This window comes from Lagenorhynchus albirostris, chromosome 21, assembly GCF_949774975.1.
Source record: "Lagenorhynchus albirostris chromosome 21, mLagAlb1.1, whole genome shotgun sequence".
Taxonomy (NCBI): Eukaryota; Metazoa; Chordata; class Mammalia; order Artiodactyla; family Delphinidae; genus Lagenorhynchus; species Lagenorhynchus albirostris.
In genome coordinates, this window is record NC_083115.1 from 3186425 (window position 1) to 3200068 (window position 13644).

A 13644-nucleotide genomic window follows, 5' to 3' on the forward strand; every position below is an offset into this window, starting at 1 on the left:
TTCCCATCCATCCATCCATCCATCCGCCTATCCACGTATGACACTGTACAGGAGATGTGGTGGGAAATATACAAGATGAGGTCCCTGCCCTTTAAGAACCTCCAATCTAGGAAGACGGATGAGACAGAGACACACATAAAGCAAAGTAGAAAAAGAGCAGGGCCGTAGAGCAGAGCAAAAACTGCCACGAGCATTCAGGGAAGAGGTCTTGCTGATGTGGTCAGGAAGGGGGGTGAACCTGGAGGGGGAGGTGAGGGGGGTTTAAATGATGTAGGGGATAGGATTAGCCTCTCAGGGAACAGAAACAGCAAAGGTCAAGGTTGGCAGGTGGGAAGGCTGTGGTTGTTTAGGGAAAGGGGACCCGTTTGGTTTGGCCGTGGAGTAAGGGTGTGTGGAGGTGAAGATGGCAGGATACTTTTGAGCCAGGTTGCAGAGGGCCCTGGCTTTAGGCTTTGTTGCATGAGGTAGTCAGGATCCACGCAAGGCTTCTGGCTGGCGGTGCCTGTCCTGCGCGGTGCCGACGCACAGCCGCCAGGGACAGCGCCCAGTGGGTGAGTCCACACCCACTGTCACTCCCTGACCTGGAGGGCCCAGACACTTCCCTCCTGTTCCAGCACTCCTGGCCACTCCCATTCGCGTGAGGATCCATCGTGAAAGCCCCACGAGGCACGGCCGGATGACTAAGTGATGGGTCACCTTCATGGAAAAAAAAACATTGACCAGAAGAACTTGTCAAAGAGAGGCAGAGTCTGCCGCAATTAAACTTTGTCAGTGACAAAGAGAAGCATCGCCCGGTGGCTGTAAGTGTGTCAGTCGTGACTCCTTTCTGTAAATTTTTTTGGCTGCGCCAGGTCTTAACTGCGGCACGTGGGATCTTCATTGCTGCGTGTGGGATCCAGTTCCCTGACCAGGGATCGAACCTGGGCCCCCTGCATTGGGAGCGGGGAGTCTTAACCACTGGACCACCAGAGAAGTCCCATGACAGTCCTTTCTAAAAAAAAATTATTTTATTGAAGTACAGTTGATCTACAGTGTTGTGTTAATTTCTACCGTACAGCAAAGGGATTCAGTTATACACATAAACATTTGTTTTCGTATTCTTTTCCTTTATGGTTTATCAAAGGATATTGAATGTAGTTCTCTGTGCTGTACAGTAGGACCTTGTTGTTTATCCATCCTCTATATAATAGTTTGCATCTGCTAATCCCAGCCTCCCACTCCCTCCCTCCCCCAGCCCCTCCCCCTTGGCAATCACCAGTCATCGTTGCCCTTTTAAATGAGCAGTGAGCTTACTTCTCACAATACTTTAAAGAGTGTTAAAAGGTATTTTGTCCACAATAATTATCCCTGCCCCGCCAATGCCATAAGTGGGCGCCATTAGGCCTTCTTTTGGTTTAAGGACGACAAGGTCCCTGGCACGTACATGCCTACCTGGGAAGGGGAAAACATGGAGATCTGTTGGGTCCCTGACCTTCAGGGTGAATGGATTCCTTAGGTCAGCAAATCTGTGTGCTGCCGGCTTCTGAGGGATCAGCACCCAGGACTGGATGGGTCTGGAGTATTTTTAACAAACATTTAATGAGCTTGTCGAGTGTGCAAAGGTCTAAGCAGGAGAGCTGGGGCTGGGGAACAAAGACGAACACACCTCAGTCTCTTGCTGTAGCTGCTCAGAGGGTCCTGGAATCCGGCAAAGAAGCAGCATCACTAATGTTCTCGTTACGTTTCTCAAGGCATCACCTCCTTTAAATGCATTCATACACCCTGATGAGATAGCTACTAGGATCCTCACTATTTTAGGCTGAGGAAACATGCTCAGAAACGTATATACGTAGTGTTACAAATCAAATGAAGGAGATCTGGGGGATGGGCAGGAGGTGGCGAGCCGCGGGGGGCAGACTTAGCCAGACTCCAGCATCTGTGTTACAACTGCAGGGCTATGAGGTGTGAAGACCATTCTAAAACCTGACTCCAGGAGCGAGGCCAGAAGGAGAGAAGCCAGTCAGACCCTGGGGCGGGAGAACAGAGCAGGTAGGAGTCAGGGCAGACCCTGAGGGTGGGCCCAGGGCGGGTGGCACTTGGTCAGGGCTCTTGGGATTTGCTCCTTTCTTCTCATCAGTAAATTCTGGGAGCAGGACCAAAAGAAGCAACGGTGGAGGCTCACCAAATCTGTGGGGTTAACTCAAGCAGACCAAGCCCGGGTCCCCTCCCCATGGGACCTGCCGGCCCCCAGATGTACTAGAGAATCAACCTAATTCCTCCACTTGGAGTCCATGATAAATTTTGATGCAGCCGAGAACGGCGTGGAGAAGAAAAGCCTCCCCTGGTGGATCCCAGGATGGTGCATGTGTGTGTATGTGTGTGCACTCAACCAAGCTCCCTCAGTCCCATGCAAACGTGCAGGGGGGCCCCCTTTTCTTGGAGGTCAGTGACAGCCCAGCCTCCCATTCACAGGTTGGAGAAAGGGCGTTAATCTTCCTGACATGGCGGGGGTGGGAGCGGGGACTTGGGGGCCAGAATCCCTCAAACTGGGACGTCACTGAAAGCAGAGAGATCCTTGTCTTTGGCTGGGTGAATACGCTCTCGTTATTGAGCCCAGGACATAAAAGAAGTCCGAGGGGCTTGAAGAAAATCGAGTAGCATTACAAGAAGCAAATATCACCTCTCCCTTTTCTCCTTCCTGCTTTTTCTTGGGGGGGTGGGTGGGTAGGGTATTCACGGAGGGGACTCTGTGCCCTTGGAGGAATTTTGCAGTGTTTTCCGAGGACAGACACCTATGTTCTCAGCAGAAGGGGCAGAAAGGGCAGGCCTGGTGACGTCTGAACTTGTGCCCGGAACGTAATCCATGCGGCCAACGGCTTGTACCAACTGACAAGCCGGTGAGGCCTCACCTTTCTCCAGTGGAGTTCTCCTCCACCTGGATGTTCCTATCTCCCCCGCTCCTCGCTGTTCACCTGGGCTCCACAGCCACAGCCTGGGGCATCGGGTCCCATCCATTTGGAACGAGAGAGGGGCGGGATTGCGAGTGAGGGGAGGGGGAGGGGGTCAAGCACCCAGACCCATTGGTTACAGAAACTTAGGACCCTGTGCCCGCATCCTCCTGACTCATGGCTGGTGGCCCTCTCCCCACCCCCAGCTTTGCCCCAGCTCCAGGCTTCCCTCTCCCAGACTGTCCAGCCACCTCCTCTCCCGCTTAGCCTAGCCCCGATGTAACCCAAGGTAGGTTCCGTCTCTTTCCTGAAGTCTCCAGCCAAGTCCAGCTACATATCAGCCCCATACAACGGAATGCCTCCGGGGCCCTCACTGCTTCGCACGTGACAGTCCCGGTCCTGAGGGCTCTGCCCTCTTGCCGGGGGCTTGCAACCATCCTAACTGCATTCGGCTCTCCAGGGAAATGTCACTTCTTCAGAGCGGCCTGATCTCAGCCCTTCAGAGCTAGTCACCCTGTGTGACTTTTTCCCCACAGCACTTCCCAGTTTCTTAACATCTTGCTTCCGCGTGTGTTTTTCTTTTCTTGTCTCGCTACGGGAAAGCCAGGCAAGGAGGCAACTTGAGGCGTTGTTCACTACAGTGGTCCCGGTGCCTAGAACAATGCCGGTTTGCTAAAGGATTAGAGATGCTCAGGGCAGCAGAGCGAGCGGAGCAGAGGCTGGAGCGGTGCAGATCCAGGACTGGGCTTGGGGTTCTCACCTCCACGCTGTGGGTGACCCCGGGCAGGTCCGGCAGCCTCCCTGGGGCTGGACGGCGGCAGCCCTTCTTCCTGTGATCCCAGAGCCCTGGGTGTGGTGGGTACGTTTGCGGCTCTCAGGCTTGGCCAGCAGACGTGCCTTGGCAGCCGGCGCCGTGCACGCAACGCACAGGTGCGCCCGGGGCTGCAAGGCTCTTTATGGAGCCACTGGAGCAGGCTTCGTTAGTGAGGAGAGGAAAGGGAAACAAAGGGCAACCTTCCCAATTATTAATAAGGCAGCAGCCCCGTCCATCTTAATGAGACAGGGCGGGGAAAAAAACAGCGTTTGGGCCGTCAGTACACAATGAGATACAATAGAGACCTTGCTTTCTTTTTCAAAAGGAGGACAGAGACACAGACAGAAGGGAACAAGGAGGCCAGATTGGAACGCCGATCGGAACGTGCACCTCCGCGCCCCTCGTGGAAGGAGGCCCCTGCGCTGCAGCAACAGCTGTCGGGAAAGTGCCAGGGGTCCTCTGCTGGGGCGGGATGAGGCAACCTCTCTGGCAAGTGGGCGTGGAGCGGCACCCAGCCTAGCGAGGGCCTTCGATCCCTGGGTGCACGTGGCCCAGTGCGGACCAGTGGCACAGGACCTGTCACCTAACGCGGGGCTCGTTTTGATGCGTTAATCTTTTCAGTTAGTAGCCCCCTTCCTCCTACCCCTACGCCCCTGGCCACTGTGCCGTGTCAAAGATTTTCTGAGCCCCGCACCTGGGTCCTTCTACTCGTCAGCTGAGTGACTTTGGGCAAATTTCTTAATGTCTCACCCTCAGTTTCGTCAGAACTAACTTACCTCCCAGACTTGCTGAGGTTCTACCGCGCTCATCTGTGTACAAATGATTGTCAAAGTTCTGACACAAAGAAGGCATTGAGTAGATCTTCACCGAGTCAGAATCTGAATCTCATCTCAGCTGGCGGACAGGCAAATGAGGTCTCCAGGAGGCTGGGCTACCTTGAGAGTGGATCTGCCTCGTGTTCGCGCTGATCGCTCCCCACCCAGCACGGAGTAGCTGAATGAACGACCAAAAGGCCAGAACTATAATAACTTCATCAAGACAAGAGGCTGATCGAGGGTTGGTCATGCCCCGAAAGGTGGGGAATCGTCCTTCCTTCTGGAGAATGTTCCCTGGAGCCTGGAGGCCCCGCCAGCCCTGGGGTTCCCTCCCCCTTACAGCAGGTCCCCCAGGCTGCGAGGTCCAGCTTGAGCACCGGCCGCGCTCTTCTCCTTCTGGTGGAAATTCTCCATCTGCAGGAGACTGTAGGAAGGAAGAAGGAAGGCAGCACACATGGGCGTCAGAACCCGGAGAAGTGGGCGGCGCAGAGGCTGGCCAGGAGCCCAAAACACTCAGGTGGGGCTGCAGAGAAGCTGGTCTCTCTAGCCACGTCTACTTAGGTCAGGGTGTCCTGGGTGGGATATGGAAAGCATTTCAATGTGGGGGGAAGGGGAGGGAAGAGGAGCAGTTGGGGGGTCTGGTGACAGGCTGCAGAGTGTCCCGGGGCTGTGCCCTGCAGGGGCCCTACAGGCAGGGCAGGACGTTCCTGGGGAGAACGGGCCCCAGCCCTCACACGCGGCTGTCCTCCACAGGAGCCAAGGCTAGATCCCAATTAGAGCCAGGATTCCTGCAGTGATGGCTGTGCGCTGCCAGCACCCTCATTAGCTTGGCAGGAAATCCCTCCAGCCTCGCAGGATCCCGCCACATGCCCAGACACGCTCCCTGATGTCCGAACCCCCGGCTCTCCGCCTCCCCTCTCTTGCTGGGTGACACCCCACGGATGCAGCATTTCCTCAGAACAAACACCCCCAGGACTCCGCAGGAAACGCAGGTCCCCCGTGTGTGCAGGGCAGCCCTCCCCTCCCGGGACACAGTCCAGTCCAAATGGGAAAGGAAAGGTGTGTTTTGCGTGGCAAGCTATTACAGGATGAATTCCTGCAGCCTGGAAAGGGCAGCTGTCAAATGCTCTCATGATATGACAGGCATATGACCTCCCAAGGCTCCCCTCTTGGCCCCTTCCCATGGGTGGGTTACCTTGGGCAGAGCTTGTGCCATGCCTGGCAGTGGCCGGGAGGGTGGAGGGGACCGAGGCGAGTTTGCTGGGAGGGAGCTCAGAGGCCCCGCATCCCCCAGGGACCATTGCATGACCCCCGAGCCTGCTTCAAACCCTCCTCTGCTGCTGCCCAGAGTTAGAGCAGGTGGACGAAGCTCAGAGTCTCTTCCTTAGGGGATGCAGAACGCAACGGAAAGATATCCAGACTGGGCCTGGGATGCCCCGGGAGGGCAGGCAGTCCACACAAAGCAGACAGGGGTGGCGAGAGGTCTTGGGGGGCATTGAGGAGGGCACGTGCACAGGAGTGAGCAAGGATGCACAGCAAGAACCTTGCACGTAGTAGGAGCTCATTAAATACCTGTTGATTGATCACTGGCCCCAGAGTTCTCACACCAGCCTTCACTTCTGTGTGGTCTGGAAGATGCAGATATGACTATGACTCTATATGCATCGTGAACTGGACAATGGGGGCAATTATCCCCCATGTGAGCCATCACTCACCCCGTCCCACACGAAATCTTTTGCAATAATTACCCGACATTTCAAATGAAGCAGGATTTTTAAAAACCTATGTCATTGGGACTAATATTAGAGACTCACGTTGTTCCTTTTGCTGAGAAAAATTGTTATGCTGCTCTCTTTGCCTATCCTTTTTACTTTAAAGTTAATATCTATACTTCACTTTTTGTTCCCCCAAAGTGATATATGATCATTGTAGACATTTTAGAAAATGACGAAAAGCCAAAAGAAGATAGTGTAAATCCCTTTTTTTTTTTTTTTTTTTTTTTTTTGCGGTATGTGGGCCTCTCACCGTTGTGGCCTCTCCCGTTGCGGAGCACAGGCTCCAGACGCGCAGGCCCAGCAGCCATGGCTCACGGGCCCAGCCGCTCCACAGTATGTGGGATCTTCTCGGACCAGGGCACGAACCCGTGTCCCCTGCATCGACAGGCGGACTCCCAACCACTGCGCCACCAGGGAAGCCCTAAACCACTTTTGATTCCAACAACCAGAGACAATGAGCATTTCAGTGTAGTTATTTTCAGTTTTTTAGCCGTCTTTTTTCCTTCTTTCCTTCTCTCCCTCCTTTCTTTTTTTAAATTGAAGTATAGTTGATTGACAATATTGTGTTAGTTTCAGGTGTACAGCAAAGTGATTCGTTTTTTCTTCAGATTATATTCCATTATAGGTTATTACAAGATACTGGGTATAATTCTCTGTGCTCCACAGTAAATTTGTTGCTTATCTATTTTATGTACAGTACTTTGTATCACTCACTTCTTTCTCTTCTTTCCAGTCTTTCGGCAAAATTTGTTTTTTTTGTTTTGTTTTGGTTTGGTTTTCTTGCGATACACGGACCTGTCACTGTTGTGGCCTCTCCCGTTGTGGAGCACAGGCTCCGGACGCGCAGGCTCAGCAGCCATGGCTCACGGGCCCAGCCGCTCCACAGCATGTGGGATCTTTCCAGACCAGGGCACGAACCCGTGTCCCCTGCATCGGCAGGCGGACTCTCAACCATTGCGCCACCAGGGAAGCCCTCGGCAAAATTTGAATCATACTATAGATAGGTTTGTATCCTATATTCTCCTCATTCACTCATTCATTCATTCATCATTAGTTCATTTGTTCATTCAGCAAGTGTCTCCTTCTTGAGTGCTTTCTAGGGACCAAGGCACTGTTCTGTGAGATGCAGTTTTGAACAAAACTGATACGAATCTCTGCCCTTGGGAAGCGTTGGTGATGGTATAGAGGGAGACAGACAATAAAATCAATGAGAAAAATATGTGGGTGTTAGAAGAGCATAAGAGGTGGGTAGGAAGTTGAAGCAGGAAAAGGGGGTGGTCGCTGTGGAGAGGCTGGATGCAATTTAAATAGAGAAGACCCCCCAGAGCAGCTGATGTCTGGGCTGAACTGGCAGGACATATTCCCTCCCGAGATGTCCCATTTTCAATACCTAAGCTTTGGGTGCTTGAAATGACTTTCTCAGGCGCACCAAAAAATCTAGGCAAAATTCTTGTATCTTCCATATCGATAAATGCAGTAGCGAAGAAGAAAAATGCCAAGGGAAGTGCTCAAAGCTTATGGCCGAGTCGTGCATCTTTCCCGGGGGGGATCAGAGCACGTCCACGGCAGAGAAGAGAAGGAGCTGGGAGAAGGCAGGGCTGGTGAGGGCGACACGGTAGCACCCAGTCCGCACTGCCGACCAGGTGGCTCTCTCATCTTCCCATTTGGACACAGTTGTTATAGGAATAAAAAAAGAAATCACATCAGTGGGGACTTCCCTGGGGGTCCACTGGCTAAGACTCCAAACTTCCAATGCAAGGGGCACGGGTTCGATCCCTGGTCAGGGTACTAAGATGCCGCATGCCGCGCAGCGCGGCCAAAAAATTACAAAAGACAAAAAAAAACAAAGTCACCTCAAAACAGCTGTATCTCTGGTGGTGCCTTTGCTGTTTTCACATTCATCTCTTCACACCGATCTTTTGCACACTGATCTTTGCTGGTTATAATCATCACTAATATTTGCCCTGGGCTTCTGGGTTTTCTGGTGTTTTCAGAGCTCCTAACGCAGTATGAGATGTAAAGTAAAGGAGGCATGGTCAGAGTTTTCTTTCTACATAAAATTTCAAGGTTTGAAGGGGTCTAGAGCCTAAATCGCCCAACTGCCTCACAAATTAAGGCCCCGAGGCTCAGAGAGACCGAGAGGTAAGTCCCTCTGCTTGGTCAGGCTGGAAAACTAGACTCCTAACATCACAGAGTTGATGTTATTACGGCCCCATTCCCTTCCAGAAGCCAAGCTGGTTTTCCCTAAATAAAACTCGCAATACTTAAGATTGTTCTGGAGTTAACCACTGGTACCAGGACTCTCAAATTAAACAGAGAATCTGCCTTGCCTGTGTTCAGGGTGGCAGCGTGGTCACCTGTCTCAGGAGCGGCGTGGCTCTGACCAGGATGGGGATGGGCTTGGCTGGCTGGTGTCAGCTGCTGGGCTCTTTCTTGGCCACTGGGATGCTTTGAGAGTGGGTCCCAGGAAGTAGCCTGGGCTGGTGCCCATTAGCCAACCCCTTCTGAAGCCCTGAATATGGACTTTGTCTGGCGGCCTCCATTCTGCTCCGAATGGACTAAAGCCAGTCATTTGGCAAAAATCAGCTCAGTGGCCGCCATTGTTCTTAAAGAGGCAGAGCTGAAAGGGCTGTGGGACTAATGTATTCTATTGTGCCCCTTGGGCTGGCCTCTGAGCGTGGGGAGAGGGCTGCATTCCACAGACGCCCCTCCCCCAGAGCTGGAGCTGCTCAGGCAGGCTTTGGGGCCATGGGTGCCTCACCTCCCAGGGAAAATCGGTGGGGGGGAGGCACCCCATCTGGAACCCCTCGGGTGGAAAGAAAGGGTCTTGAGAGCAGCCAGGAGCCCAGGAAGCGAGCCAGGGATGGGAGTGGAAAGGTGGGGAGCTTCCACGGAGCCAGGCACATCGCCCTGGTGGTCCAGCCCTGTCTCCCTCACCCCTGCTCTGCAGGGCACAGTCACCAATCAAGCAGCCCCTTCTCCTCTGCAATCCATTTCCCATCAAGAACATTCCACCTCCGAGGACAAGAGGGGTCACCGGATTTGTTTTGAGCTGCCTACAGATCTCTGGTTCCAAGGTCAGTTATGCCCGAAGCAAGAGAAATATGATGTGTGAAAGATAAGGAGGGAAGGGCTTGGAGACGGAGAGCCTGGGCTGACACATTTATCATATATGCCCTTTTAAGCACAGAGAAGGGGTCTGTGTGAGTCTGGGGAGACTACCTCTGGTTCCCTGTGTTTTTGCAAAGCTGGGCCTCCATCCCAGGCTTCCCCTCACTTTGGAGGGCTAGAAAGGACCTCAGCCAGGGGAGGAAGGAGGCAAGGCAGGGTGTGGTCCGCTGGTTTAGGTCTTTCCTAACAAGACAGAGGTTTAGAAGTGTGATTCCTCTGGACTTCAGCACCACCTGGTTCTGCCTCCCTGCTACCCCCTTTAATCTTTTACAAGTGTACTTATTCTCGTGACAGCAACCATTCAACCTTTGGGGGCGGTATCACGAGGCTGAGAGCCTCCTTGTTTAGGATAGTCGGGGGTGGACAAAATGATGGCGTGGGGAGAGAGAGAGAGAGAGACTTGTCTCCCAGCTTGACAGAACGATGGACCTGAGGAAGATGGGGTCTCTGTGTGCTGCAAACCACAGTGGGGGTGAGGCGGGGTTCTGGGGGGCTTGTTCTGGGGCCAAGTTCCTAGCATGTCCCTTGGTTTCCCTGAGTTGCTGGACAATAGGTGGGCAGATGCAGCTCCAGGATAAAGCATGTTGTCCTGACAGAGTGTGACAACCCATCACCCACGCTCTTCCTACCACCACTCCCCCCAGCTTTGCTCTGCGTACACTGGCCCCCTCAGCCGTCTCTGATGTGTGTCTTTCTTTCCCATCTCTATGGTTTTAGGGATCTTAGAAGACCTCTCTTCCCCATAGGACCCAGCTCAGGCAAAGCTTATGTCAGGAGAAAAGAGAGGATGGAATTAACCCCCAATCTGAAATCCCCACTGATTATGAAGAGGCAATTTCCTTGCAGTGGAGATGGAAATAAAACCCCCAATCTGGGACTGTGGGTGAGTTAAAATTATGCAGGATGCAGAGCATTTCATCCTCCAGAAAGAGTATTTTATTCTCCTGTCAAGGCGCCAATGATGATGGCAATAAAGGAAAACATAAGTGATAGTGGTAAGGATTATGTGGCAATTCAGGAAGTGGTCACTTATATATTTATGGACCGACGTGGCTGGAAAACTTTTCACACCCAAGGAGTTCATGCAGAACTTGGAAAGCACTCCAAGGCTGAGAGGCTATACTGGGGAAGCTGTTACTGATGGGGCTTACACTGTGTTTTAAGCAGTTTGGTTAATAGACTACAGTTAAAAATCAAGAACAAAGGGGTTTGATGGACAAATTATGCTTTCCTGGGGGGTTGGGGATTATGGCTTTCTTGCAACACTATAAGTGTTAGAAGGACCCATAAAAGGCCATGCTTGTCTAGCGACAGATATTAAATATGATACAGCTTGGAGCTGCTGGAAGATTACAGAAGCCTCCAGATGCGCAGCTGCTTATATTGCAGCATGTGGGGAAGAAAGCGGGGTCTGTTTGCCCCCGGCTGCTGCAGTCAGCCTCAGAGGTGCCAAGGGGCAGCGCCTCTGTGCTGCCTGCCCTTTGCTTTGTAGCACCCCTGCAGCGCTGCTTCCTTTAGAAAAGAGAGTTGCCTGTCCGCCCTTTCGGCCCGTGAGCTCGATTTCATTGTTGAAGGATTGTCTGAATGCTCTGTCCTTGGGATGGCTGACGAGCCTCTCTGTGACTTATTTTCCTCTTCTGAAAAGTGGGGACCCATAAGCCCCTTCCAGTTGATTGCTAAATCGCGGAATGCAGAGCAATGTGGGTGCCCATGTGTGACAAATCCACTGACACCTAGAAATAGGTTGTTTTTGCAGACATAGGAATTGAAACAGGAGAAAGACAGAGCAACTTCCTAGCCTTGGATGAGTTTCTTAGGATGGTACTTCTCAGTCTTAAATATGCATAATATGCATATTGGAACCTTGTTAAGATGCACATTCTGATTGAATACGTCCGGGGTGGGGCCTGAGATTCTGCATTTCTCACAAGATCCCAGAAGCTACTGATGCTGCTGGTCTGGGGACCACACTGTGAATAGTAATGTCCCAGGAGACAGTAAAAATTGGAATGTTCAGCCTCTGAGCTTCCTGTCTGCTGTGAGAACCTCTAAATGAGAGACCTGTATCACTTAGGTTTGTTTCTATCTGTATGAATGAGAAAACCCAAATGACTTTGGATTTCAACAAATGAGGCAGAGAGATTATAGGTCCCGCCCAACAGGAATTCCAGGGTAAGCCACTCAGGTCATTGCTTATGATCCAGGTTCTTTCCATCTTTCTGTCCCTCCACTCTAGTGTGTGGGCCTTTATCCTCATGCTTGTGGTCTCATGGTTGCAAGATGGCTGCTGTACTTCTTGGTATCACATCTGAATTCCAGGCAGGCAGAAGAGTGGAGGGAGGGTCAAGGTGCATGCCTTCTAAAGTTATCTGGATTTTTTTTTCCCCCCACTGCCCAGCTTGTGGGATCTTAGTTCCCCAACCAGGGATCGAACCCAGGCCCCCTGCAGTGGAAGCATGGAGTCCTAACCACTGGACCACCGGGGAATTTCCTAAGGCTGTCTGTTTTAAAATGCTTTCCAGGGTGCCCCAGTTACCAACCTGCACTTACTTCTTACTGCTCAGAGCTGGGTCCTAGGACCCATCTCCTTCAGGGATCCCGTGTCTACAACATGGCAGGCAGTGGGCTGAGTATGGAAGATACAAGGACCAAAAGGTTATCGCTTCTGTCCTCAAGAAGCTTCTGGAGGAGCTCCAGACATGTAAACAAGCAAATAGTATTTGAGGAGGGCTGCTTGGATAGCCATGGTGCACAGGGGCAGAGGACTGCCCTGGCCACTTCTAGCAGGGGGACCCTGGGGAGTGGCCAGCCAAGAGAAGATGGGGAGCTGAGTCTTGGGTACCGATTGGGAAGACAGCTGGCCTGATGCATTCTGGGAATGGTGCATCTTCTCACGCCTCTATGGGAACCGTCCCAGTGCTGGGATGAAGCTGGCCCGCCTGTAGGGCTGCACAGGTGGTTTCTGTCTGACATACAGTCTGATCAGTTGTGCCATAATGGGTTTTAAGTATTTTTAATATCCCCCCTGGAAAGATCACGTAACTCTCAAGGTGTTCAGACCCTGAAGAGGACCATACACAGAACTCCTGCCTCACATCCTGGACCAGCTCTCACACGGCCCTCTTTCTCTCTCTCTCTCCCAGGTGTAGTGAGCCCCCCTTCTTTGCATGGCTCCCAGTCTTTTCTCCCCTAGAGCATTTCTTCTGGGCATCCACATGCTGCCTGCACAGAGCACTGTAGTCTCCTTGGCAACCCAGGACAGGCCGGGTCACCCTTCCTTGCAGCAGTTCCAAAGCCCCCACTTCTGACCCCTGCAGGCACCCGCTACTCCATCCCGCTCTTCCCTGGTTCTAGGACTCACAGGAAGACCCCTCATATACCTGCCCACGCTTCAGACCTATCTCTCCATCGCTCCCTCTTTCAGAACTGCACTGCTGGTGGCGGTCCCGCCGCTCTGACGCTCCGGGTCTTCTTCTGAAAAATGGGAATAACGAACTGCTGCGCCAGCTCAGGGGCTTCTTGTGAGGTCCAAAGGCGACAATGCGGGTAGACTGCAAACTGGGAAAGACTGAAGAATGGCAGCTCACTACTGGGGCTAGGGGATGGGGACCGGGGGGCAGTGTGCCTGGGCTCAGGGGAGCAGGGCCTCTAGGACGCGGTGCGTTATTCAGGCGGAGGGAGACTAGGAGAGGAGACCCCCCAGCCGTGGATGGAGATCAGGGGGTGAGCGCCTTCAAAGCGCATGTGTGGTCACCACACCTGACGGTGCTCACTCATCCTCTCCCCGCACCTCGTTTATACCAAACTCATGAGAAAGGCGGCTCGCGGCTCCTTGGGGAATGTGTCCCCGTTGGCCTTCCCCACCCCATCCTCGGAAGCAATCCCAGCGATTTACGGGCCTCCGAAGCCTGTGTCACTTCACTTTCACTGCCTGGATCACCGGAGGGGGGCTTTCCTAAAGAACCATTTTCCCTGCTCTGTGATGTCCAAGCAAAGCCCGGGGCTCTGAGCCAGGACCTGGCATTAGGTCCCACCCTGCGGAGCCCTCTCCAGCTTCTCTTTGCCCCTTCTCCACTCCCAGGTGCTGTCAGAGGCTCTCAGGAACCCCGGCCTTCTGGGTACCAGACCCTGTTTTTTTTTTT